A 24,073-nucleotide genomic window follows, 5' to 3' on the forward strand; every position below is an offset into this window, starting at 1 on the left:
GATTTCCACCAGCCACTTTCTGACAGCAACACACATCCCGGGTCGGTCCAGCATTCTAGCGGACAAGCTGAGTCGCTCGATCCTCACACCTTACAAGTGGTCTCTGAACCCGTCAGTAGCGAGTCAGATCTTTCAAAGATGGTGTCAACCTTGCTGCGATCTTTTAGCTTCTCCTTCAAACGCAAAATGCAGCAAGTTTTTCACTCTGATTCCCCCAACAGTGGAGAGGCCCAGAGACGCTCTGGTTCATGCTTGGTCCCCCGGTCTCTTTATGCTTATCCTCCTCTTCCGCTAATGACAAAATTCCTACAGAAAGCTCATCGGTTGGGGAGCAAAATATTCCTCATAGCCCAATTCTGGCCTCGCCAGATCTGGTTCCCTTACCTGCAGTCTCACAGCGTAGCTCCTCCTTGGCTCTTGGATCCCATTCCGGATCTGATCTCTCATCCTGCAGGATTACAACCTCTGAACCTGGACGACCTCAAGCTCACGGCTTGGTTGATCCAGTTCCACTGATGGCTAGGACTCTCTGTATCTCGTCTCCCATAAAATCTTTTCTATTGGCGGCACATAAACCTTCTACCAGGAAGATCTACAGAAGTAAATGGAAGCGTTTTTCCATCTGGGCCTAACGTAGGGATTTGGACCCCTTTAATGCTCCCATTCCAACGGTTCTTGAATTCCTGTCCCATATTTTCTACCAAGGAGCCAGTGCTTCTACAGTCAAAGTCCAAATGGCAGCCATTTCCCATTTCCACATAGGGGATAACCTTGGTCCCTTAGCATCTGCTAAGATATGCAAAACCTTTTTGAAAGGCACCTTTCTGTTGAGACCTCCGATCAAGAATGCGGTTCCCCCGTGGGACTTAACCTTGTTTCTTCAGGCACTGACGGGCGCAGCCTTTGAACCTGCAGCTTCGGTAGAGTTAAAATTTCTATCTTGGAAAACAGTCTTCCTGATTGCAATTACTTCAGCCAGAAGGGTATCTGAACTTCAAGCCCTTTGTATGAAACCCCCGTATCTGGTTTTCCATAAGGACAGAGCGTCTCTCAGGACTAACCCTTCATTCTTGCCAGAAGGTGGCCTCCGAATCCAATATCAACCAAACCATTAACTCACCTGTTTTCTTCCCCAACTTTCAGAACAAAGGGGAATACAGGTTGCGCTTATTGGATGTGCACAGACCATTTCGTTTTTACTTGCACAGGACAGAGGCTACTCGGAAATCGGATCAACTTTGTGTCTTTCGCTAAACCATCTTTGGGGAAGCCTATTACAAAAGTTACCTTAGCGAGATGGCTATCACAATGCATCATTCACGCTTATTTAGCTTCCTGTCGGCCTGAACCCTTAGGGGTTCATGCCCACTCTACCCGTTCTATGGCTACTTCTGCAGCATTCTGGTCAAAAGTTCCTCTAGATGACATCTGCTCAGCAGCTACTTGGTCCTCTTCTCATACCTTCATTTCTCATTATAAGCTGGATCTGATATCCAGAGGTAGGGCAGCATTTGGCTCCGCAGTGCTCCAGAATATCCTTCCTTGAGGACCGCCCAAGGTTTTTGGTAGCTGGGGATCGTGTCCCACAAGTTGCTGATCAAATGAAGTTAACTACTTCAGATTAAGAAGTTATGTACTCACTATAATGCTCTATCTGAGTAGGTAACTTCATTTGACAGCAACCGACCCCCCTCCTTCCCCCTAGCCTGTTTCACGGGTTTAGCCATGACAGAAGTTTTCCTTGTCATGCATCAGGTTAGTGTTCCCTTGTCGAGTATCTTAGATGGTTGTTTTCTTGTTGGGTGCATATTTGACAAACTCGATCTGAGGACTGGAGGCAAGGTAGCAGGGTATTATGGGTAAAGGGGAGGAGCTGAGAGCTCGGATCTTTTAGCTTGGAAAGCTGCCGGCTCAGATCGGAGGTCGGATCCGATACCCACAGGTTGCTGACAAATGAAGTTACCTACTCAGATGGAACATTATGGTGAGTACATAACTTCTTATTGGCCCTCTTGATAGGGTTCTGGAATTTCTCGCAACAATTTTTCAGGAAGGTGCTGCAGCGGCCACCGTTAGAGTTCACTTGGCCGCTATATCTAATTTTCACTTGGGGATTGAAGGATCTAATCTTATGTCACACAGATTATGTAAAGCCTTTTTGAAAGGGACTCGTCACCTAAGGCCACCCATCAGATCAGTTGCACCATGGAACCTAAATTTAATATTATCTCAACTGATGCTTCCCCCCTTTGACCCTGCATCCTCTTGCCCCTTGAAGTTCGTATCTTGGAAAACATTATTTTTGGTGGCTATTACTTCTGCTCATAGAGTTTCTGAACTTCAAGCTCTTTCTGTTAGGCCCCCTTACTTGGTATTTTTTTCCTGATGGTGTCTCTCGGGACAAATCCCAGTTTTCTTCCGAAGGTCTGCTCCGAGACTAATCTGAATCAGTCTATTGAGTTGCCCACTTTTTTTCAGACATCATTCTAATAAAATGGAGTATATCCTACATAAACTTGATGTCCACAGACAGTTGAGATTTTATTTGGACAGAACAAAGGATTTTAGAAAATCTGAACAGCTTTTTGTCTCCTACGCTGACAACAAAAAAGGGCCACCTGTGTCTAAAGCTACCCTGTCTAAATGGTTATCAGATTGCATAAAGTTTGTATATTCTTCAACTAATCAGACCTTGGAATACAAGGTGAAAGCTCATTCCACTAGGGCGGTATCCACATCTCTAGCTCACACAGCTCATTTGCCTTTGGACACCATTTGTGCAACCACCACTTGGTCAAAACCACATACGTTTATCACTCATTACAAAGTGGACAGGGCCTCCAGGGACAGAGCTTCCTTTGGTTCCACTGTTCTCAGGAATGTACTCCTGTGAGCCACCCAGGGTTTGGTTGCTTGGACGCTACCCACGTGTAAGAACAAACGGCGAGATTGAACAACTTCACATAAAGAGGTTATGTTCTTACCATAACGTTCCATGTGAGTTGTTCATCTCGCCTTTGTTCTTACATTTCCCACCCTCCATCCCCCTCTGGGTTCTTTAAGACCGGTTACAACTGGAGGTCTGGTTTGGTTTGTCTACTGTCCTTTACTTCTACCAGGCTTTCTTCCTGTGGTTAACTGTACATATATGTTTTTATATGTTTTTGATATATACACATATTGACATTTAGGGTATGTTAGACTGTTCCTTTGTTGCTGGATTCAGCAAACTAGATCTGAGGGTTAGTCAGAGAGCATCATGGGATAGGTACTGTGCCATGAGCTACTAAAAGATCTTGAGCTTGGAATGTGGCCGACTCTGAGCCGATGGATCGGCTCCGTACCCACGTGTAAGAGCAAAGGTGAGATGAACAACTCGCATGGAACGTTATGGTAAGAACATAACTTCTTTATTTCCGTTATCAAGGAACAGGCTGTTGGTATCCATTGAGCAGACTTAACCTCAAAACTGCCTTAGATAAACATAAAATTTGTCACAACTTTGGAGAGCAGTTCTTTTTGGATCTCAGTCAGATAATGCTCAACTGTCCAGATTTTCACAGAATTTTCAGATTTTTGCTTTGTTTTTGATGTGATTTTCATAAAATTTGGGGAGTTTTCTGGCAAATATTTGAGGATTGACGTCACTGAATAATATATTCTGTTTCAGACTTGTGTCCTTCAGAAAATGCATGTTAATTGAAAGCCTATTCTAGCAATTTTCTAAGATTGAAAGAGCAATATTTAAACATTGTCCCCATTTTTTGGCCTTTATACTCCCATTATTTTAGTTTTGTCCAGATTTCTTGCACTTAGAGGTTGAGAGATGAATAGCATCAGAATTACTCTAAGGATTTAAACTTTTGTGTGCAATGTAAATAGAACATGTTAGAGGGGCAGGTAATTCTCACAGATAATTCCCTTCTCTGGAGCAGGCTTGCGAGCCATGTGAAGCAGAGCTCTTCCCTAACCCTTTTCTAGGGTAACCTGGACCAGTAGATGGAATATCAAAAATAAACCCTGGATCTATCACCTGTGTCTCTAATGGACAGAGGCAACTATCTTGCCCTAGTGTATGTATACACTTAAAATAATTTCTAAGGTGCATAATTTGCATAAACTTGTAGAAGACAGTTGGGATGTTTGATTAAGTTTATAAACGCCAATGGTCATTAGCTTGGTATGCACCTATAAACCTGTAAGGGTAAAGCAAATTATTGATGATCACTCTTCCATTCTAACCCATCATAGTTTGTCTGATATCTTAATGAGTGTATCTTCAGTTATTGGTGGAACAAAAATTTGGGACGGTCTTTTTTTGGCATGTTAAAAATGAAGGTAATCCTGGATTTGTCTGACTGAGGTGGGTGTACTTTTTGTCAATGTATTTTAAACACTGCATAGTTTACTACCCAAACATTCAGAACATGTGTTGATATAAGAATATTCATCAGATGCAACTCACATTGGGGTTATTTGTCTTGCCTAGTATACTTGTGTTTCTTTCCATATCAAACAGACATCAGCACATTTGCGTGGTATGTACTGTAAAAAAAAAAAAAAAAAAAAAAATGTAGTTCATTATTTAAACGTCTCTACATTCATCTTCCAGCCAGTTCTACTTCTTTTGGAGTAGACTGAGTAGTACTTGGTTCTGTGACATGTAATTATTTTGTATCAAACTTGTTACTCAAGAAAGAAAAGAGAATTTTAACCAGCACCTTCTGTCACCCTGGATTAAATGATTACTTATAAATTCTTATTCTGGGTTGCTGTGGCAAAGGGTACATAGCAAGATTAGGCTATGTTTTGTTCAGCTGGTTTCATAGCGGGGGTTGTCTGCTTTCTTTTGTAGCCAGCCTACCCAAGGTGTGAGCACATCTTTTTGTGTTATCTGATTCCCTTAGGCTCTTAAGTTTTCCTTTATACTACTGTATAAGGAGTTACAATTCTGTGAGACGTTATCAGTATCTTAGATGCTCCTTGTGGCCAAGCTGTGACTGATTTAATAGGCATCTGGATACAGAAAGCCTGCAAGTATATTTTTGGCGCTTAATCTGTTATCAGTGATGGTCAACAAAACTGTGCTGCATTTATTGATTTGCTTGCGATTGCTTTTCTTGGTGTCTGCATTTTTCCCATCCTCCCACCCTAGTGTTGGCATGTTCTTAAATTTGGTGGCTTTGGAATTTCCCACCACTACTGTAAATTTGATTTTGGACACTTCTTGCAGTGCATCTCATTTGCTTACTATACTGAGTACAGGGTGATCATTTGGGTAGGACTACCCCCTTACTACTTTGATTTTGGACACTCCTTCCAGTCCCATGTAATCAGCTCATTCTACTGTGTACAGAGAGCATTTGGGAAAGCCAGCCACCTTAGTTTCTTAATCTTGAATTTTCTTCTGTTCCTTCCCTCTCCACAAAATAAATAAATAAATTAAAATAAAAAATGTACAGTGTATTCATTTATTTATTGTGTTCTTCCTCCTTACTGTTAAGCGTTGAAGTGGTTTTATTCCGCTGTATTTATTACTGCTTGTTAGTAGCCTGATTTTAATTTGTCTGTTATTCTAACCCTCATAGTTTTGGTTTTAGCACGTGGGCTTTAGGCCAGTTGTTTTACATTTAACAAGATTTTTGTGGTCTACACTGTTGTGGACAAACCCTTATCAAAACAGTCTCTCCAAGTTTAAGAACACTGTCTGGACAATTCCCATCAGTTTCTTCTGCCAGCCTGGTTGACCTGGGCACACTGAGATGGTGTAGCAACTACCTCATGTTCACTGACAACCCTCTTCTCCTAGCACATAATTCTTGCGAGAGATGCATCTATATCAGTAAACTGGAGCCCATGCTCTCTCGCTTCTCAGTCAGTACTCCTGACAAAGAGGAGATTGCCAGCATAAATACCACACCACCCACATCATATAGCCAACCACAGCACACACCCACATATACAGAGGTCCTTGTTAAAATGTTACCTAAACAGCAGCGACCTCTGAAACGCACTCACAGACATTCCACACAAAACACCAAAAAACACATCACAGACAGCAGACAACACACCAGTGTCTCACAAACACAGCCCATAAGGCATAACAATAAACTCATACAGCCCATAAAGTACAAAATTAAATCAAACATACTAGTTATTGGTGACTCAATTGTAAGACACCGATGCCCCCCCCCCCCAAAATCAGGCTCGACAAGGATAAGATCACAGTCAGTTGTCTGCCTGGTGCCAGACTCCACCACATCACTCACAAACTTAAGTCTGCCCACAACAGGTACAAGTATGACTCTGTCATTGTTCATGTTGGTGTGAATGACTTGAGAAGTACCTCCCTGAACTATATGAAGAGAGAGATGATTGAGCTGTCAGTGTGTGTGTGTGTCCCAGGCAGGTATGACCTTTGCCCTAAGCAGCATCCTACCTTCACCAAGAATGATACCACAATACCAACAAAAAATAATTGACTTCAACAACTGGGATAGTTTTTGGTGTCATTCCAAGGGGATCCAGTATCTGTCTGCCTGGGATGACATGGTTGACAGACCTCGATGCTTTGTCATAGATGGCCTCCACTTGTCAACCCTGGGATTCAGGATTCTGGCCAAGGCTATTGCCTCCTCCATTGTGAATCTTTTAGGCAGTGTCTCAGATAGTTCTTCCAGCATAAAAGATCTGTTAAAAAGCAAGTTGAAGATCATGCTGCTTAATGCTAGGAGCCTTAACCTGAAAATGCACTCGCTGGAGGCTCTCCTAGCACTGGAAGATGCTGACATCTGTGCAGTCGTGGAAACTTGGTTCAAGGCTGCAGAGAGTACCCCTGCCTTACCAGGCTATAGCTCATTCCACACATTCCGACCACAAAATGAGGTTGGGAAGACTAAGGGTGGTGGAGTTTCTATTTTCATTAAAGGCAAGCGCACCTCCACACTAGTTTGCCAGCATGATGCACTACAACTTCTCCGGGTGCAACTGACAATTGGTAAGACACCCATCCAAGTTATAGCCAGCTATAGACCCCCCCCTCTATGACTCAGGACACCCACTACTCCTAACTGGACCTACTCAAGTCCATCAAGGTACCCCCTAACACCCTGATCCTTGGTGACTTCAACAACCCCACCATAAACTGGGTGAACTATTCCTGCTCTAATGCGCTCACCCAATGATTCCTTGAATTCATCAATTCTAACGCACTAGACCAGCTTGTCTCATCCCCCACAAGGGGAGATAGCATTTTAGACTTGGTTCTTACCAACATTGGTGACTGCTGCACCACCCCCATAGTAAGTCCTTCCCTGATGAGATCAGACCATCGGTCTGTCTCATTCGAAGTGTCTGTCCCGTCCACCCCCCCACGCAAGCCATAACCAGGCTAAAAAAAACTTCTGAAAGACTGACTACAACCTTTTAAGGGAAGGGTATAAGTAACTTCACACCACTGCCCCCTTCAGAGGATGCAGACATATATGCTGAACTGTATGCCAGTGCAGTACACAAGCACCTGTACAACTGCATGGACTCAGCCATACCCAACAGAACTGAAACCTGCTCCTCAAGGAAACATAAACCTATGTGATGGACATCCTCTATCCAACAGGCTTTACAACAAAAGGAAGACACTGTTGTCCAAGGGTAAAAAGGTACAAATTCCCATTTGGAAAACCTCTGTCCTTAGCCTCAACAAGCAAATTAAATCACTAGTGAAAACCTCCCAAGCCAATTATGAATCTAAACTACCCTCCGAAACAAAGGCTAACCATAAATCCTTTTTCAGTTAAGTCAGAAACCTCCATGGCAAAGCCCAGGTTTGTTCCAAATTAGTTCTTAACAGTGCCACTTACACTGATCCTGTTGACTTAGCCAACCTGTTAGCCGATAGGTTCAGTGCAAACTTCACCCCCCTGCCCCCCCCAAAGGCCCATTCGACATCCCCGTTACTTGTCCCCGCACTTCACATCTCCGTAGATCGTGTTAAAGGCCCTATACAAGGCAAAGAACACAGCTTCCATGGGACCTGGTAGTATCCAAGGTTGTATTCTGCATCCCTAGCAAGAACTAACCTTGCCATTGAGCACCCTATTCAACCGTAGCCTAAGTACAGGCTTCATTCCAGCGGAGTGGAGAACTGCCATTGTCTTCCCTTTGCACAAAGGTGGTGCCGCTGCTGACCCTGGAAACTATCACCCCATTAGCTTGCTAAGTCTGATCTGTAAGGCCATAGTGTTTTATTATGGACCTCATAAACAAGGACAGGCAATCTTCAAGCACTTGACCCCACCCAGTTCAGATTAATCAAGAGCAGATCTTGCCTATTGAACCTGGTTGACTTTTTTGAGACCGTCACCAAGGCATGGATGAGGGAAAGTCAGTGCACACAGCTTGCCTTGACTTGGCCAAAGCCTTTGACACAGTCCCCCACTTGGGCATCATCGAAAAGCTAACAGAACTTGGCGTAAATCCCTACCTCATCAGGTGGGTGGCCAGCTGGCTCACTGATAGGACCCACAAGGTCAAAATAAGTGCCACTACCTCCAGTAGCAGACCTGTCACTAGTGGTGTCCCCCAGGGATATGTCCTGGTACCCCTATTGTTTGGTATCTACTTCTCAGAGGTCCAGGCAAAGACAAAAGGCCTGTGGCTGACTGTAAGTTGGGTGCTGTCACTGACTCCCCATATGGTGTCAACATACTTCAAGAGGGTCTCACAGCAACAAATGACTGGTGCCAAAGTCATGGCCTTAAGTTAAATGCAAAATGCAACCTCCTAAGCACACAACCTGTGGTGAGAGACCTGGGTGCACAAGTTGACAACAATCTCACATTTGACCATCATGTAGCGGCAGTGGTCAGAAAAGCCTTTTACTTGGTTCATCTCATAAGTAAAGGGATTGCATCCAGGAAAAAGGAGGTTATTTCCTTTCTCTACTTCTCCAAAATACTAGAGAAGTGTATTCATACTGGCTCCTAAGTCATCTGGTATAACACCAAATAATTTCCCCCACTCAACATGGCTTTAGGCCCGGACATAGCACCAACACTGCCCTAATTTCCTTTTTGGACACAGTAACTAGAGCTCCTGATGCTGGTTCCATAGTCTCTGCACTCTTTCTAGATTTATCTAAGGCATTTGACATTATTTCCCACTCCCTTCTGCTTACTAAACTCTCTAACCTCAGCCTGTCCCCCCCCTACCCTACAGTGGCTTACTAGCTATCTCAGCAATAGGCAGCAATCTACTATATGGCAGCACTCTTCTTCCCCTTTCATCAGTACAAACATAGGTTTACCCCATGGTTTAATTCTGGGTCCCCTCCTATTCAGTTTAATGACTTTCATACCACTCTTACCCACAGTACCGTTATCCAGTATGCTGATGACTCATCTATCATCTACTCTTAAATCTGCCACTGTATTACAGCGTCTTACCCAAGAAGCTTTTGCTTCTACTGAAACCGGGATGCCCCAGAACTATCTCCCCCTTAACCCCCCAATAAAACTAAACTTAGTATTTACCCCCACAGAATCTAGCCCTATTGACAAATCATTTTTCTTTGTTCATTCCAAAACAACACTACCATTGAAGTTGTCCCTAGTACCAAACTGTTAGTTGTCATCATTGATGACAGATTAACTTTTGACCTTCACGTCTACAGCAACATTAAAAAAACATCAAAGCTAGGTGTCCTTTATAAGCACAACTACTTTCTTAGCCACTCTGCTGAAGTAGCCCTGGCCTCATCTTTCCTGCTTCCAACTCTTCTATATGGCGCTCCCATCCTCACTAATCTACAGTCCTCCTTAAAATCAAAACTAGACTCTAGCTACAACAAAATCGCTAAATTTGTCACAAATGCAGTTTTCCACCCACCACTGCTCCTCTTTGCATCAACTAAATTGGCTAGAATCCCCACACCATCTCACATACCTACAATTTACTACAGCCCACAAGATAATCTACCAACCTGAAACCTGCCCTTCCCTGTCCTCCGCACTGACCATGTACCATTCTAATTGCCACCTCAGGTCTGAAAACAAAATGCTACTGTCAAGTCGAGAAACCCAAGCTCTCAGCCAGCCAAATGTTGTATTCTTACGTTATGGAATAATCTTCCTCCTTCACTCCGGACTATCAGCAGTCCTGCCTCCTTTAAAAAATCCCTCAAACTACATCTCTTCTCTTAGTGGCCATGCTCCTGCACCCCAACAGTTTACCTCAACACCCTTATTTTCTGTCTCTGGAGTCTCTACTTTAACCATTCAGCTACCAACATCTCCTCCTCCTCAATACCATACAAAATCCTTTGCTGTCACCTTATCCTGACCCTTCCTCCTCTAGCCCTTCTGTCTCCACCTTTCTTCCCTTAAGTCAACTCTTCTCTGCAGATATATTTATACTTGTGTTATTTGAATATTTGCCATCTGTACCTTTATATGTATACAGTGATTGTAAACATTATCACTGTTGTTGCTGCTATTTTTTTCTTTGAATGTAAAAGTACTTCTCGACATACTTGGTTCTGTGTATGAATATTTCACTTTGTATGTAATTAATGTGGAGCTTTTCTTTCCGGGCTTCCACTGAAAATGGGATCTTTTTAGGCCCAGTGAATTTTCCCGTTTAACAAATGCAATAATTAAATATACTCCTCCCTCATTAGGCCAGTAATTTGAGTACAACGCCTCTTTGGTATGTACCTCTCCAAACACCTGCACCAACTGGAAAGGCCACAGAAATACCTCACAAAGAGAATCCATGGCCTCCAACACCTGTCCTGTGTGGACAGGCTCAAATCACTATCACTCTACTCTGTATTGTACAGATTGCTCAGAGGTGAACTGTGTCTTGCCTACAAGGCAATCTCAGACACTGCTGTACTAAAGATGCTCCATATCCATAAGTCTAACTCCTCATGTAGTACCCGATCAAAAGGCTTAAATCTTATATGTGACTTTAACAAAACCTGCTGGAGAGACAGGTTTGTCTCCCAGAGGCTGCCCTATCTCTGGAATAGACTCCCCATACACGTCAGACAAAGTGCGTCACTGACCCTCTTCAAGTGCAACCTTGATGAGTGGGTGGGCAACCACAAATTTGTCCCAGGGGTTCCATCTGTGTCCCTCATTGACAGGTGCTGATTGTGGTCTCGTTTTTGGGGATAAACTTTTGGCTAGCTTGCAAGTGCCCCAGAGTCATTAGCCTAGTAATCTCCTATGTTTGTGTTGGAATGTACATGGATACAGTACTGGGTTGCTGCGTTTAAATATTTAGCATAGTTAACATGCTTGATGAAATATACTTTTTCTGTTTTGTTATATTTTTATTAGTTTTATGTGTGATTAACTTTTTATTAAATGGTATATCCTTGTGGATTTTACTTAGAAATATGATTTTGTTTAAATGAGTGCAGTTCTATTATGTTTGAATGTAGTGCTATTCTGTATAACCAATTTAATATTGATGTTCTTCATCTCACATTGCTGCAGTCCTTACACTTGGGTAGTCCGCTGTCCTCGGTCGGCCCGAATATCAAAGTATTAGGCTGACGGTCAAGGCGCTTAAGACTGACATCAGAACGTCAGGGTACAAATGCGCATGACCGACGTCATATCCTCAGTCTTTTTTGCCACATGGTCCGATGCAGAAGCAGCGTTGCAAGTGCCGTTCGGCGTTCTGAAATTTTTCGAATTCGGAGTTTCAGACCGAGTCAAAGTTGGCTAAGTACCCCGTTGGGGAATATTTTATTTTTTTCTTGCCTCAGTGGTTTACCGGATGTCAAAAAAATTGAATAAGTGTATTTCTTGTGGGAAGCAGATACCGCATAGAGATTATCATAGTTTGTGTATTCCTTGTTTGGGGCCTGAGCACGACGTTGTTGGGTGTCGCTTTTGTGCTAGGTTTAATAAGCGCACTATTAAGCGAAGGTTAGATTGTGCCAGGTTGGTCTTCGGGAAGCGGTGCAATTACAATATGCCGTCGGATGCTCCGGCCGCTTCTAAGAAGCGCAAAGACAAAGCAGCTAAACCCAGACAAGAAGAGTCGTCCGTACCGGACGCCGGTTCTTTGGAGGCTTCAGTGGAACCGGTGGTTCCGCCGGAGGCTTCTCTGGAGTCCCAGGGGGAGACTTTGATTTTGCAGGATGTGGCCTCTCAGGAGGCAGGCCAGGCTGAAGGGGCTTCTCAGGTTACTGTACTCCCTCCCTTCCTAGGGTGGTTAGGCCCTCTCCTTCTGTTTCCAAGGCTTCTCCCAGAGTCAGGCCAGGTTTAGCTTCTGTTGGTGTCACTCCTAGTTCTTCAGGATCTGTGCCCAAGAAGCACATGCTCAAAATGGCAGAGGATTTAATTACTTTGATTAGAGGTTCTTTGCCCCCTCCTGATAAGAGGCCTAGGGTGGAACCAGAGTTGGGGAGTTTTGAGCAGGTTTCTGATGTTTCAGAGTCTTCGGCTAAAGACTTGCAGGAGTATTCTCCTTATTCTGATTCGGATGTGGATGATTCTACTCCTTCTGCTTCTCCTCCAGAGGATTTTTCGTTTTCAGAGACTCTTCATTCTATGAGGGAGCATTTTAAATGGGAAGGTCAGGACTTCTCTGATTCCAGGAAAAGGCTTAGGGAATTTTTGCTTTTACCCCAGCATAGGCCTTTGGCTATTCCTCCTGTTCTGGATGTTGTGGAAGATGTGTTTGCAGAGGCTTCACTTAATCCTGATTCTTTGCCTCCTGCTCCTGTTAAACCGGACAGGTATTATAGGGTGCCTGAAGCTCATAAATATCTGTATAAGAGTCCTAGGGCAGACCCAGAAACAGTTAGTCAGGGACCTAAGGGTGTCAAAGCCTCTGTGGTAAAAAATCCGGTTCCTCCAGATAGAGGCCAGAGCTTTGGATAGATGGGGAAAGAAAGTCTATACTTCTTCCACCTTAGCTATGAGGGCTTTGAATTGCCAGTTTCACATGTTGAAATATCAAAACTATCTTCTTTCTCAATTGAAGTCTAAGTTAGATGCTCTGGCGGAAGGTATTGAGTGTAAAGAATTACAAGATTTGGTACATGTTTCTGAACAAGTGGGTAAGCATTCTTTACAATGTGGATTTGATGCTGTACAGGCCTCGTCTAGGGTGGCTGCCACTGGGTCAGTTCTTCGTAGGCACGCCTGGCTGAGGGATCAGAACTTATCTGACCATGTTAAGACAAGGATTTTAGATGCTCCTTTACAGTCTGATGTATTGTTTGGTTCACCTGTGGAGGCAGTTTTAAAGAAAATGGAAGACAAGGCTAAGTCTATGCAGACTGTTAAAGATTTTTTGCAAGTTCAGCCTCCAAGTTTAGTAGGAATTGGCCTGCTAAGGGGTGGACGTGCCCTTCTTATGATTCACAGTCTAGGGGAAGATCTAGACGTGGTAGGGTAGAGCTCAGAGCTCTTTCAGACCTAGAACAGGGAGTTCACCTGCGCAGTCTTCGGGTGAGGGCAGGGGCCAGTCCTTTCGTAAACAGGCCCAATGACCTACCTTTTCAGCTGCCAGAGCCTTCTTGTCTGGCAGCACCTTTGGGAGGAAGGTTGGCACTCTTCAAAGAAAATTGGAGTTTGATTACCCAGGACAAATGGGTATTGGATATTGTACACCAAGGTTACAGGTTTTATTTCCATACCTTGCCTCCTTTCAAAGGCATGCCAGACGTTCCTCCTCAGCAAAGAATAGAGGCTCACAAACAAATTTATCTGCTGCTGCAAATAGGGGCCATACAGCCGGTCCCTCTGCCAGAAGTAGGCCTAGGATTTTATTCTCGCCTGTTCCTAGTACCAAAGAAGGGGAACACGTGGAGACCAATTTTGGATTTATCTATCCTCAACACTTATCTGGACATTCCCAAGTTCAAAATGTTGACGTTACAACAGCTTTTACCTCTGCTGGGCAAAGATCACTGGATGGTGACTGGATCTCAAGGAAGCTTACCTTCATGTTCCTATCAGGCTAAGTTGCAGAAAGTATCTGCGTTTTCGAGCTGGGACTTCTCATTATCAGTTCTCTGCATTGCCCTTTGGCTTATCTACTGCGCCCAGAGTGTTCACAAAGGTTCTGGCTCCAGTGATAGCTTTCTTCAGGCTAAAAGGAATACAAATCTATCCTTATTTGGACGATTGCCTGATTCTGGCCAAAGGAAGGGACGAGCTTCTTCATCATTTGCAATACGTGATAGCAGTGCTAAGATGCCTAGGGTATTCTGTGAACGAAATAAAGTCCAGTCTAGTACCCTCTCAAGACATGTGCTTTCTGGGTGTGAGACTGAATACAGCATCCCAGATGGCCTTTTTTGACCCCGGACAAACAAAAGAATCTTGCTCTTTACTTCCATCAATTGTCTCATCAGTCCAGGCTGACTGCAAGGACAGTCCTTCAAGCCTTGGGGTTCATGGCATCTTGTATTCTGGTGCTTCCCAATGCCAAACTGCATATGAGGAAGCTACAATGGTATCTCAAAATGTATGGACACAGCACTGCCAGGATATGGACACTGTCATTCAGATAATACCTTGCATTCAAAAGGAATTTTTGTGGTGGGCTCAGGAATGTCACCTAAACAAGGGACTCTCTGTGACCCGGCCAGAGGCGAGTCAGATTCTAACGACAGATGCCTCAGACAAAGCTTGGGGAGCTCATCTAAATGGAAAGTGGATACAAGACACGTGGCCTGCCAGACTACAACATCTACATATCAACTTGAAGGAGATGTTAGCAGTCCAATTTGCATTAATAGCTTTCAAGGATTTACTTCTTCCAGGGCAGGTGTTGGTTCTAACAGACAACACAACTGTCATGTGGTACATCAACAAGCAAGGGGGAACACATTCTTATCCTCTATGCAGACAAGCAATGATTTTGTGGGAGACTGCTCTCAGTTTACAGCTCAGTCTTCAGGCAAGGTTTCTGCCGGGAGCACAGAACTCCTTAGCAGATGTGTTGAGCAGACGAATTATGGATCCCCACGAGTGGAAATTGGATCCTCATGTATTTCAGAAATTGACAGTGTCATGGGGAACTCCAGACATAGATCTGTTCGCTTCTCCACTAAATTACCAGCTGCCAAAGTTTTGCACAAAAAGGTTTCATCCCACAGCTTGGAAAGTGGATGCTCTTTCTTTCAATTGGAGCAATCTTCATGTGTATGCTTTTCCACCTCTGCCTCTCCTCCCAAAGGTACTAGTAAAGGTCAGACAGGACAAGCCAAAGATGATTCTAATAGCTCCAGATTGGCCTCGACAGCACTGGTACCCATTACTGAGAAGTCTGGTTCGGGAGCCTCCATGGCCTTTGCCTTCAATTCCACACCTGCTGTCTCAAGAGAACAGTCATTTACTCAATGTCAAACTTCACTCTCTTCACCTAACAGCCTGGCATATTCTGTTTTAAACCCTGGAGGGTCTCAGCTTCCGCAGCAAGTTTTGAATGTTATTTTGGAGGCCAGAAGGCCTAGTACAAGGAAAGTATACGCAGATAAATGGAAGAGATTTTTATTTTGGAGTGCAGCAAAGGACTTTGATGTTGCTAAGCCTAATTTAAGTGTGGCTCTTCAATATCTTGCCGAGTTACTGGACAAAGGATTGTCCTTCTCTTCTATTAAGATTCATGCTGCAGCAATTTCTGCTCACTATGACTGTGATCCACCTTTGTTTTCTCATCCTTTGTTTAAGCAATTCCTTAGAGGGGCAAAGAATATAAGACCCCCGAAGAGCTCCTACTCCTGCTTGGGATCTCAATTTTGTGTTGGAGAAACTTACTCTACAACCTTTTGAGCCTGCAGCTACTGCCGAGTTGAAATATTTATCATGGAAGACTGCTTTTTTGTTGGCCATTACCTCTGCGAGAAGGGTTTCTGAATTACAGGCCCTTATGGCAGTTGAGCCTTTCTTAATTTTCCATAAGGATAGGGTATCTTTACGTACTAATCCTTCCTTTATGCCTAAGGTGGTTTCTAGTGTGGCCTTAAACCAAGCTATTCATTTGCCTACTTTTTATGCAAACCCCCAAAATAAAGGGGAGAAGATTTTGCACACCTTTGATATACACAGGCAGTTGAGATATTATTTGAGCAGAACTAAAGGGTTCAGGCAGTCTCAGCAGTTGTTTGTTTCTTTTGCTTTGGGTTCTCAGGGCAAGCCTGTGTCAAAATAAACTATTTCTAAGTGGATTGGATTTTGTATTGCTTTCTGTTATTCCCATCATGGTAAGGAGATCCCAGCTGGGATTAGGCCTCATTCCACTAGAGCTACTGCCACTTCTACAGCTTTTTAAGGGGTGGCAACTAAAGATATTTTGGAGGCAGCTACTTGGAGTTCAGTGCATACTTTCTCTAAGCATTACCACCTTCCACTTTACTCTAAATCTAGGGCTGGGTTTGCCACTGCTATTTTACAGGGCATTTTGGCAGCCCTACTACTTTATAGTTTTGCCATCCTCCCTTACCTCTGCTTTGGGATTCTACCCAAGTGTAAGGACTGCAGCAATGAGAGATGAAGAACATAGTACAGTTTTGTACCTACCATAAATGTAGATGTTCAAGATCCACATTGCTGCAGTCCAATTTACCTCCCTCCTTCCCTCTGTTGTTAGAGGCGGTTGTGTGGTTTGGGTTGTATATTTTGTACATATTGTATATACTGTTCATATGATTAGTGCAAGGGTGGTTGGTTGTTTTTTGCTGTCTTTTGGTTTTGACCTTTCTGTTTAGGGTCTTCTGACATCTGGGGCAAGAAAAGACTGAGGATATGACGTCGGTCATGCGCATTTGTACCCTGACGTTCTGATGTCAGTCTTAAGCGCCTTGACCGACGTCAGCCTAATACTTTGATATTCGGGCCGACCGAGGACAGCGGACTACCCAAGTGTAAGGACTGCAGCAATGTGGATCTTCGAACATCTACATTTATGGTAGGTACAAAACTGTACTTTTTTAGGACTCTGATAGGTTACAGTGATCAATTTCCGTGATATGTATAGAATTGCATTGATTAGTTCTGTTTTTTTTTTTTTTTTAACTAGAAGTCATGAAATTATTATAGCTATGAATATATACTTTGAGTGATGTCAGTTATCATAGGATCTAGTTAATCTGTTTAATGTAAGCAAGGTTTCACTGAACATTTAGCCCTGAAGAAAGCTCATGTATTTGGCAAAACCAGTTAAATTGTAATACATGCAATTGGTTTGCCTTTATTTTTGTAAAACTCTTTAGAGTGTTGATTGATTGGGTGGACCCATACTGAACACCAGCACTGGCGGCAGCAATTGAGTTCTAAGCCCTACTTTGATGTACTTTTGTAGTTTAGTGGACAGGTTTGACTTTGATTAATGAACAGAAAAAAAATCAAAAATTTCTTTTGGGAAGTTTACTGTAGCATTTTATCATAACATTTTTGAGTTGCTCACTTTACGTCAAATTCTTTTCCCTAGAGTTTTCATCACCATTATTCATATCTCCCTGAAGGCCTACTGTATTGTAACAGCATTGTGTCTTTTAATCCTTCACCGAGTGATGCTTTAGATGTGTGTTAATTTTATAGCTCAGTTGTAGATGTTCTTCATCTCACATTGCTGCAGTCCTTACATATGGGTAGTCCGCTGTCCTCGGTCGGCCCGAATACCAAAGTATTAGGCTGACGTCGGTCATGGGCGCTTAGATCTGACATCAGACTGTCAGGGTATAAAAGCGCATGACCGACGTCATATCCTCAGTCTTTTTTGCCGCATGGTCCGATGCAGAAGCAGCGTTGCAAGTGCCGTTCGGCGTTCTGAAATTTTCGTATTCTGAGTTTCAGACCGAAACCAAGTTGGGCTAAGTACCCCGTTGGGGAATATTTTTGTTTTTTCTTGCCTCAGTTAATTCCGGATGTCAGAAAAAGTGAATAATTGTATTTCTTGTGGGAAACAGATACCGCATAGGGATTATCACTCTCTTTGCATTCCTTGTTTGGGACGGACCACGGCGTAGTCGGGTGTCGGTTTTGTGCTAGGTTTAATAAGCACTATAAAAAGAAGGTTAGATTGTGCTAGGTTAGTCTTTGGTAGCGGTGTAATTATAATATGCCGTCGGATCCTCCGGCCGCTTCCGAAGAAGCGCAAAGACAAATCCTTGAAACCTAGACAGGTTGATTCGTCCATTTCGGACGCCGGTCCTGCAGAAGCTACAGTGGAGCAGGTGGATCCGGCTGAAGGTTCTGTTGAGTCTCAGGGGGAAACTTTGATTTTGCAGGATGTGGCCTCACAGGAGTCAGGTCAAGCTGAAGGGGCCTCTCAAGTTACTGTTCTCCCTTCTATGCCTAAGGTGGTTAGGCCTTCTGCTACTATTTCTAAGGCTTCTTCTAAGGGCAGGTCTGTTTTGCCTTCCTCTGGTGTCCCTCCAGGTACTTCAGGGTCTGTGCCTAAAAGCACATGCTTAAAATGGCAGAAGATTTGATTACTTTAATTAGAGGTTCTATGCCCCCTCCTGATAAGAGGCCCAGGGTGGAGCCAGAGTTGGAAAGTTTGAATCAGGCCTCAGATGACTCAGACTCTTCTGCTGAAGATATTCAAGATTTTCCCCTTATTGATTCTGAGGCAGAGGATTCCACTCCTTCTGCTTCTCCTCCAGAGGATTTTTCATTTTCAGAAACTCTGCATTCTATGAGGGAGCATTTTAAGTGGGAAGGACAGGATTTCTCTGATTCACGGAAGAGGCTTAGGGAATTCTTATTTTTACCACAGCATAGACCCTTGGCTATACCTCCTGTTTTGGATGTTGTTCAAGATGTTTTCTCGGAGGCTTCCCTTAATCCAGATTCTTTGCCTCCTGCGCCAGTTAAACCGGACAGGTATTACAGGGTGCCTGAAGCTCATAATATCTGTATAAGAGTCCTAGGGCGGACCCAGAAACTATTAGTCAGGGGCCTAAGGGTGTTAGAGCTTCTGTTGTAAAGAATCCGGTTCCTCTAGGTAAGGAAGCTAGAGCTTTGGATAGATGGGGTAAGAAGGTATATACCTCTTCTACTTTAGCAATGAGGGCTTTAAATTGCCAGTTTCATATGTTGAAATATCAGAATTTCCTCCTTTCTCAGCTAAAATCTAAAGTGGATGCTTTGGCAGAGGGCATAGAGTGTAAAGAATTGCAGGATTTTAGTACATGTCTCTGAACAGGTGGGTAAGCATTCTTTGCAGTGTGGTTTTGATGCTGTACAGGCCTCTTCTAGGGTGGCTGCCACTGGTTCAGTTCTTCAGAGGCACGCCTGGCTTAAGGATCAGAATTTGTCCGAGCATGTTAAATCTAGAATTCTGGATGCCCCTTTACAGTCTGAAGTTTTGTTTGGTCCCCCTGTGGAGTTGGTTTTGAAGAAAATGGAAGACAAGGCTAAGTCCATGCAGACTGTTAAAGATTTTTGCAGGTGCAACCTCCAAAGTTTAGTAGAAATTGGCCTACTAAGGGGTGGACCTACCCTTCTTCTGATTCTCAGTCTAGGGGTAGATCTAGGCATGGCAGGGGCAGAGCTCAAAGTACATTCAGGCCTAGAACTTGGAGTTCACCTGCACAATCTGCAGGTGAGGGCAGGGGCCAGTCCTTTCGTAAACAGGCCCAATGACCTGCATTTTCAGCTGCCAGATTCTTCTTCCCTGGCAGCTCCTTTGGGAGGAAAGTTAGCACTCTTCAAGCAAAACTGGCTTTTAGTCACCCAGGACAAATGGGTATTGGACATTATAAACCGAGGCTACAAGTTCTATTTCCATACATTGCCTCATTTCAAAGGCATGCCAGACGTTCCTCCTCGGCAAAGGATAGAGGCTCACAAGCAGATTTCTTTACTTCTTCAAATAGGAGCTATACAGCCAGTTCCTCTGTCAGAAGTGGGACTAGGATTTTATTCTCGCCTGTTTCTAGTGCCAAAGAAAGGGAACACGTGGAGACCAATTTTGGATTTATCTATCCTCAACACTTATCTGGACATTCCAAAGTTCAAAATGCTGACATTACAACAGCTTTTACCTCTGTTGGGAAAAGATCACTGGATGGTAACTCTGGATCTCAAAGAGGCTTATTTTCATGTTCCTATCAGGCCCAGTTGCAGGAGGTACCTGCGTTTTCGGGCTGGAAATTTACATTATCAGTTCTCTGCATTGCCCTTTGGCTTATCTACTGCGCCCAGAGTGTTCACAAAGGTTCTGGCTCCAGTGATAGCCTTTTTCAGGTTAAGAGGAATACAGATTTATCCTTATTTGGACGATTGCCTGATTATTGCACAACACAGACGAACTTCTGCATCATCTACAGTATGTGATGGTAGTGTTAAGATGCCTAGGGTATTCTGTGAACGAAACAAAGTCCAGTCTAGTACCCTCTCAGGACATGTGCTTTCTGGGTGTGAGACTGAATACAGCTTCCCAGATGGCCTTTTTGACCCCGGACAAACAAAGCAACCTTTCTCTTTATTTCCATCAAATGTCTCTACAGTCCAGGCTGACTGCAAGGACAGTCCTTCAAGCCTTGGGGTTCATGGCATCTTGTATTCTGGTGCTTCCCAATGCCAAACTGCATATGAGGAAGCTTCAATGGTATCTCAAAAATGTATGGACACAGCACTGCCAAGATCTAGACACTGTCATTCGGATAATACCTTGCATTCAGAAAGAATTTTTGTGGTGGGCTCAGGAATGTCACCTAAACAAGGGACTCTCTGTGACCCGACCAGAGGCGAGTCAGATTTTAACTACAGATGCCTCGGACAAGGCTTGGGGAGCACACCTCAATGGAAAATGGGTGCAAGACACGTGGCCTGTCAGACTTCAACATTTGCATATCAACTTGAAGGAGATGTTAGCAGTCCAATTTGTATTGATGGCTTTCAAGGATTTACTTCACCCAGGACAGGTGTTGATTCAAACAGACAACACTACTGTCATGTGGTACATCAACAAGCAAGGGGGAACCCATTCGTACCCTTTTTGCAGGCAAGCGATGATTTTGTGGGAGACTGCTCTCAGTTTACACCTCAATCTGCAAGCAAGATTTCTACCAGGAGCACAGAACTCCTTAGCGGATGTGTTGAGCAGACAAATTGTGGATCCTCACGAGTGGAAACTGGATCCTCATGTGTTTCAAAAGTTGACAGTGTTATGGGGGACTCCAGACATAGATCTGTTCGCTTCTCCACTAAATTACCAGTTGCCAAAGTTTTGCACAAAAATGTTTCATCCCACAGCTTGGAAGGTGGATGCTCTATCATTCAGTTGGAGCAATCTTCATGTCTATGCCTTTCCACCTCTGCCTCTCATTCCCAAGGTACTCCTGAAGGCCAGAATAGACAAGCCATCCATGATTCTGATAGCACCGGATTGGCCTCGACAGCACTGGTATCCACTACTGAGGAGTTTGGTACGGAGCCTCCATGGCCTCTGCCTTTGATTCCGCATCTTTTGTCTCAGGAGGGCAATCACTTCCTCAATGTCAAGATTCAGTCTCTGCATCTCACAGCCTGGCATATTCTGTTTTAGACCCTGGAGGGTCTCAGCTTCCACAACAAGTTTTGAATGTTATTTTGGAGGCCAGAAGGCCTAGTACAAGCAAAGTTTACGCTGATAAATGGAGGAGATTTTTTCTTTGGAGCAAAGCGAAGGACTTTGATGTTTCCAAGCCTGATTTAAGTGTTTCTCTTCAATATCTTACTGAGTTATTGGACAAGGGTTTGTCTTTCTCCTCGATAAAGGTTCATGCTGCAGCCATTTCTGCTCACTATAACTGTGACCCTCCTTTATTTTCGCATCCTTTGTTTAAACCGTTTCTTAGAGGGGCAAAGAACATAAGACCCCCACGTAGAGCTCCTACTCCTGCTTGGGATCTCAATTTTGTGTTGGAAAAGCTTACTCTACAACCTTTTGAGCCTGCAGCTACTGCCGAGTTGAAGTATTTATCATGGAAGACTGCTTTTTTGTTGGCCATTACCTCTGCAAGAAGGGTTTCTGAATTACAGGCCCTTATGGCAGTGGAACCTTTCCTGATTTTTCATAAGGATAGGGTATCTTTGCGTACTAATCCTTCCTTTATGCCTAAAGTGGTTTCTAGTGTGGCCTTGAACCAAACTATTCATTTGCCTACTTTTTATGCAAACCCCAAAATAAAGGGGAGAAGATTTTGCATACTTTGGATATTCACAGGCAGTTACGTTATTATTTGAGCAGAACCAAGGGGTTCAGGCAGTCTCAGCAGTTGTTTGTTTCTTTTGCTTTGGGTTCTCAGGGAAAACCTGTTTCAAAACAAACTATTTCTAAATGGATTGGATTTTGTATTTCTTTCTGTTATTCCCATCATGGTAAGGAGATTCCGGCTGGAATCAGACCTCATTCCACTAGAGCTACTGCCACTTCTACTGCCTTTCTAAGGGGGGTAGAAAAGATATTTTGGAAGCAGCCACTTGGAGTTCAGTACATACTTTTTCCAAGCATTACCACCTTCCTCTTTATTCTAAGTCTAGGGCTGGATTTGCCACTGCAATATTACAGGGCATTTTAGCAGCCCCTAATGCTTTATGATTTTGCCATCCTCCCTTTACCTCTGCTTTGGGATTCTACCCATATGTAAGGACTGCAGCAATGTGAGATGAAGAACATAGTACAGTTTTGTACCTACCATAAATGTAGATGTTCGAAGATCCACATTGCTGCAGTCCAATTTACCCTCCCTCCTTCCCCTCTGTAGTTTGGCATGGTTATATGGTTTGGGTGATGGTTGTTGTTGGGTATGTTTTTGGGAGCTATCCTGTTTTTGGGCTGTGGCCTTTCTTTTTAGGGCCTTCTGACATCTGGGGCAAGAAAAGACTGAGGATATGACGTCGGTCATGCGCTTTTATACCCTGACGCTCTGATGTCAGATCTAAGCGCCCATGACCGACGTCAGCCTAATACTTTGGTATTCGGGCCGACCGAGGACAGCGGACTACCCATATGTAAGGACTGCAGCAATGTGGATCTTCGAACATCTACATTTATGGTAGGTACAAAACTACTTTTCGCACCTTTGCTCATTTGTCTTTAAATGTATGCCTGTATTTTACTGTTTTGTTAATTGCAATTCTGTGCCTTAAAGTTTGTAATTCATTTTATTGGTAGAAATAAACCATGTGACCTTTGTCACTGCTTTAATGGGTTTGCATGTTTGATCTTATGCTTTTATTTATTTTTGCATTGCACACTACTGATTTCAAGTCCTCTGGCTTCTCCCCATAGCTACTTTCCCCTTTACACTGAGTATCCCTGGCATAACCGTTTGCTAGCTAGATCCCATCCTACCAAATGAGAAGACCTCATTGCTGCTTATGCAGGAAGCCCGTGTTGTAATTGGGAGAGGAATGGAGAAACCAGGGCCATCATATTCCATCTGAACTTGGGATGTTTGTGTTTCACTGTTGCAGTCCTTACAAAATGGGTTATCTGGCTCCCAGTAGCCCACAGTCGGCCAGAATACCAAAGTCCTTGGTGTATGACGTCGGCTGCCTTCGGATTAAGCCTGACGTCAGGTACAAAGGAGGGAAGCTGACACCATTTCCTCAGTCTTTCTTGCCACGGAGCCCGAAGCACAAGCATTTTGCACACGTGCCGGTTGATAAGAGTACCTTCTTTTTGTATTCCGATTGCTTAGTTGAAGACATCCTCAGATAATTACCCCGTTGGGGACCCCTCTTTTCTTGCTTTAACGAATGTCAGAGAAATTTAATAACTGTCTTGCCTGTGGAAGACAGATTCCGCACCGTGATTTTCACTCCTATTGTATCACTTGTTTGGGCCTTGAGCATGATGTCCCTAATTGTGTTCTCTGTGCTTCTTTCAACCCACGTACCATACGCCGTAGAGCTAGGATCTTATTCAAGCATTTCGGAGTTTTGGCCTAAGTTCGTCGGTATGGCGTCGTCTGGTCTCCTGATTTCAGATGTTCCTAAGAAGCGCAAGGATAAGGACCGTGACAGGATTAGGGGCAAATTAGCCGATGACGTCCCTGTTAAGTTGATTGTCGGCCCAGCGGTAGTCAGTGAGGTGCTTTCTTTGCCCC

General features: G+C 43.8%; 1 protein-coding gene across 1 annotated transcript in view; it reads left to right on the forward strand.

The window, feature by feature from the left end:
- NFX1 (nuclear transcription factor, X-box binding 1) overlaps positions 1-24,073 on the forward strand; it is a 1,622,551-nt gene that overhangs the window by 865,432 nt on the left and 733,046 nt on the right. The gene's annotated exons all lie outside the window — the stretch shown is intronic.

The sequence above is a fragment of the Protopterus annectens genome, chromosome 3.part0, assembly GCF_019279795.1.
Source record: "Protopterus annectens isolate FY-2018-M chromosome 3.part0, PAN1.0, whole genome shotgun sequence".
In the NCBI taxonomy this organism is placed as follows: Eukaryota; Metazoa; Chordata; order Ceratodontiformes; family Protopteridae; genus Protopterus; species Protopterus annectens.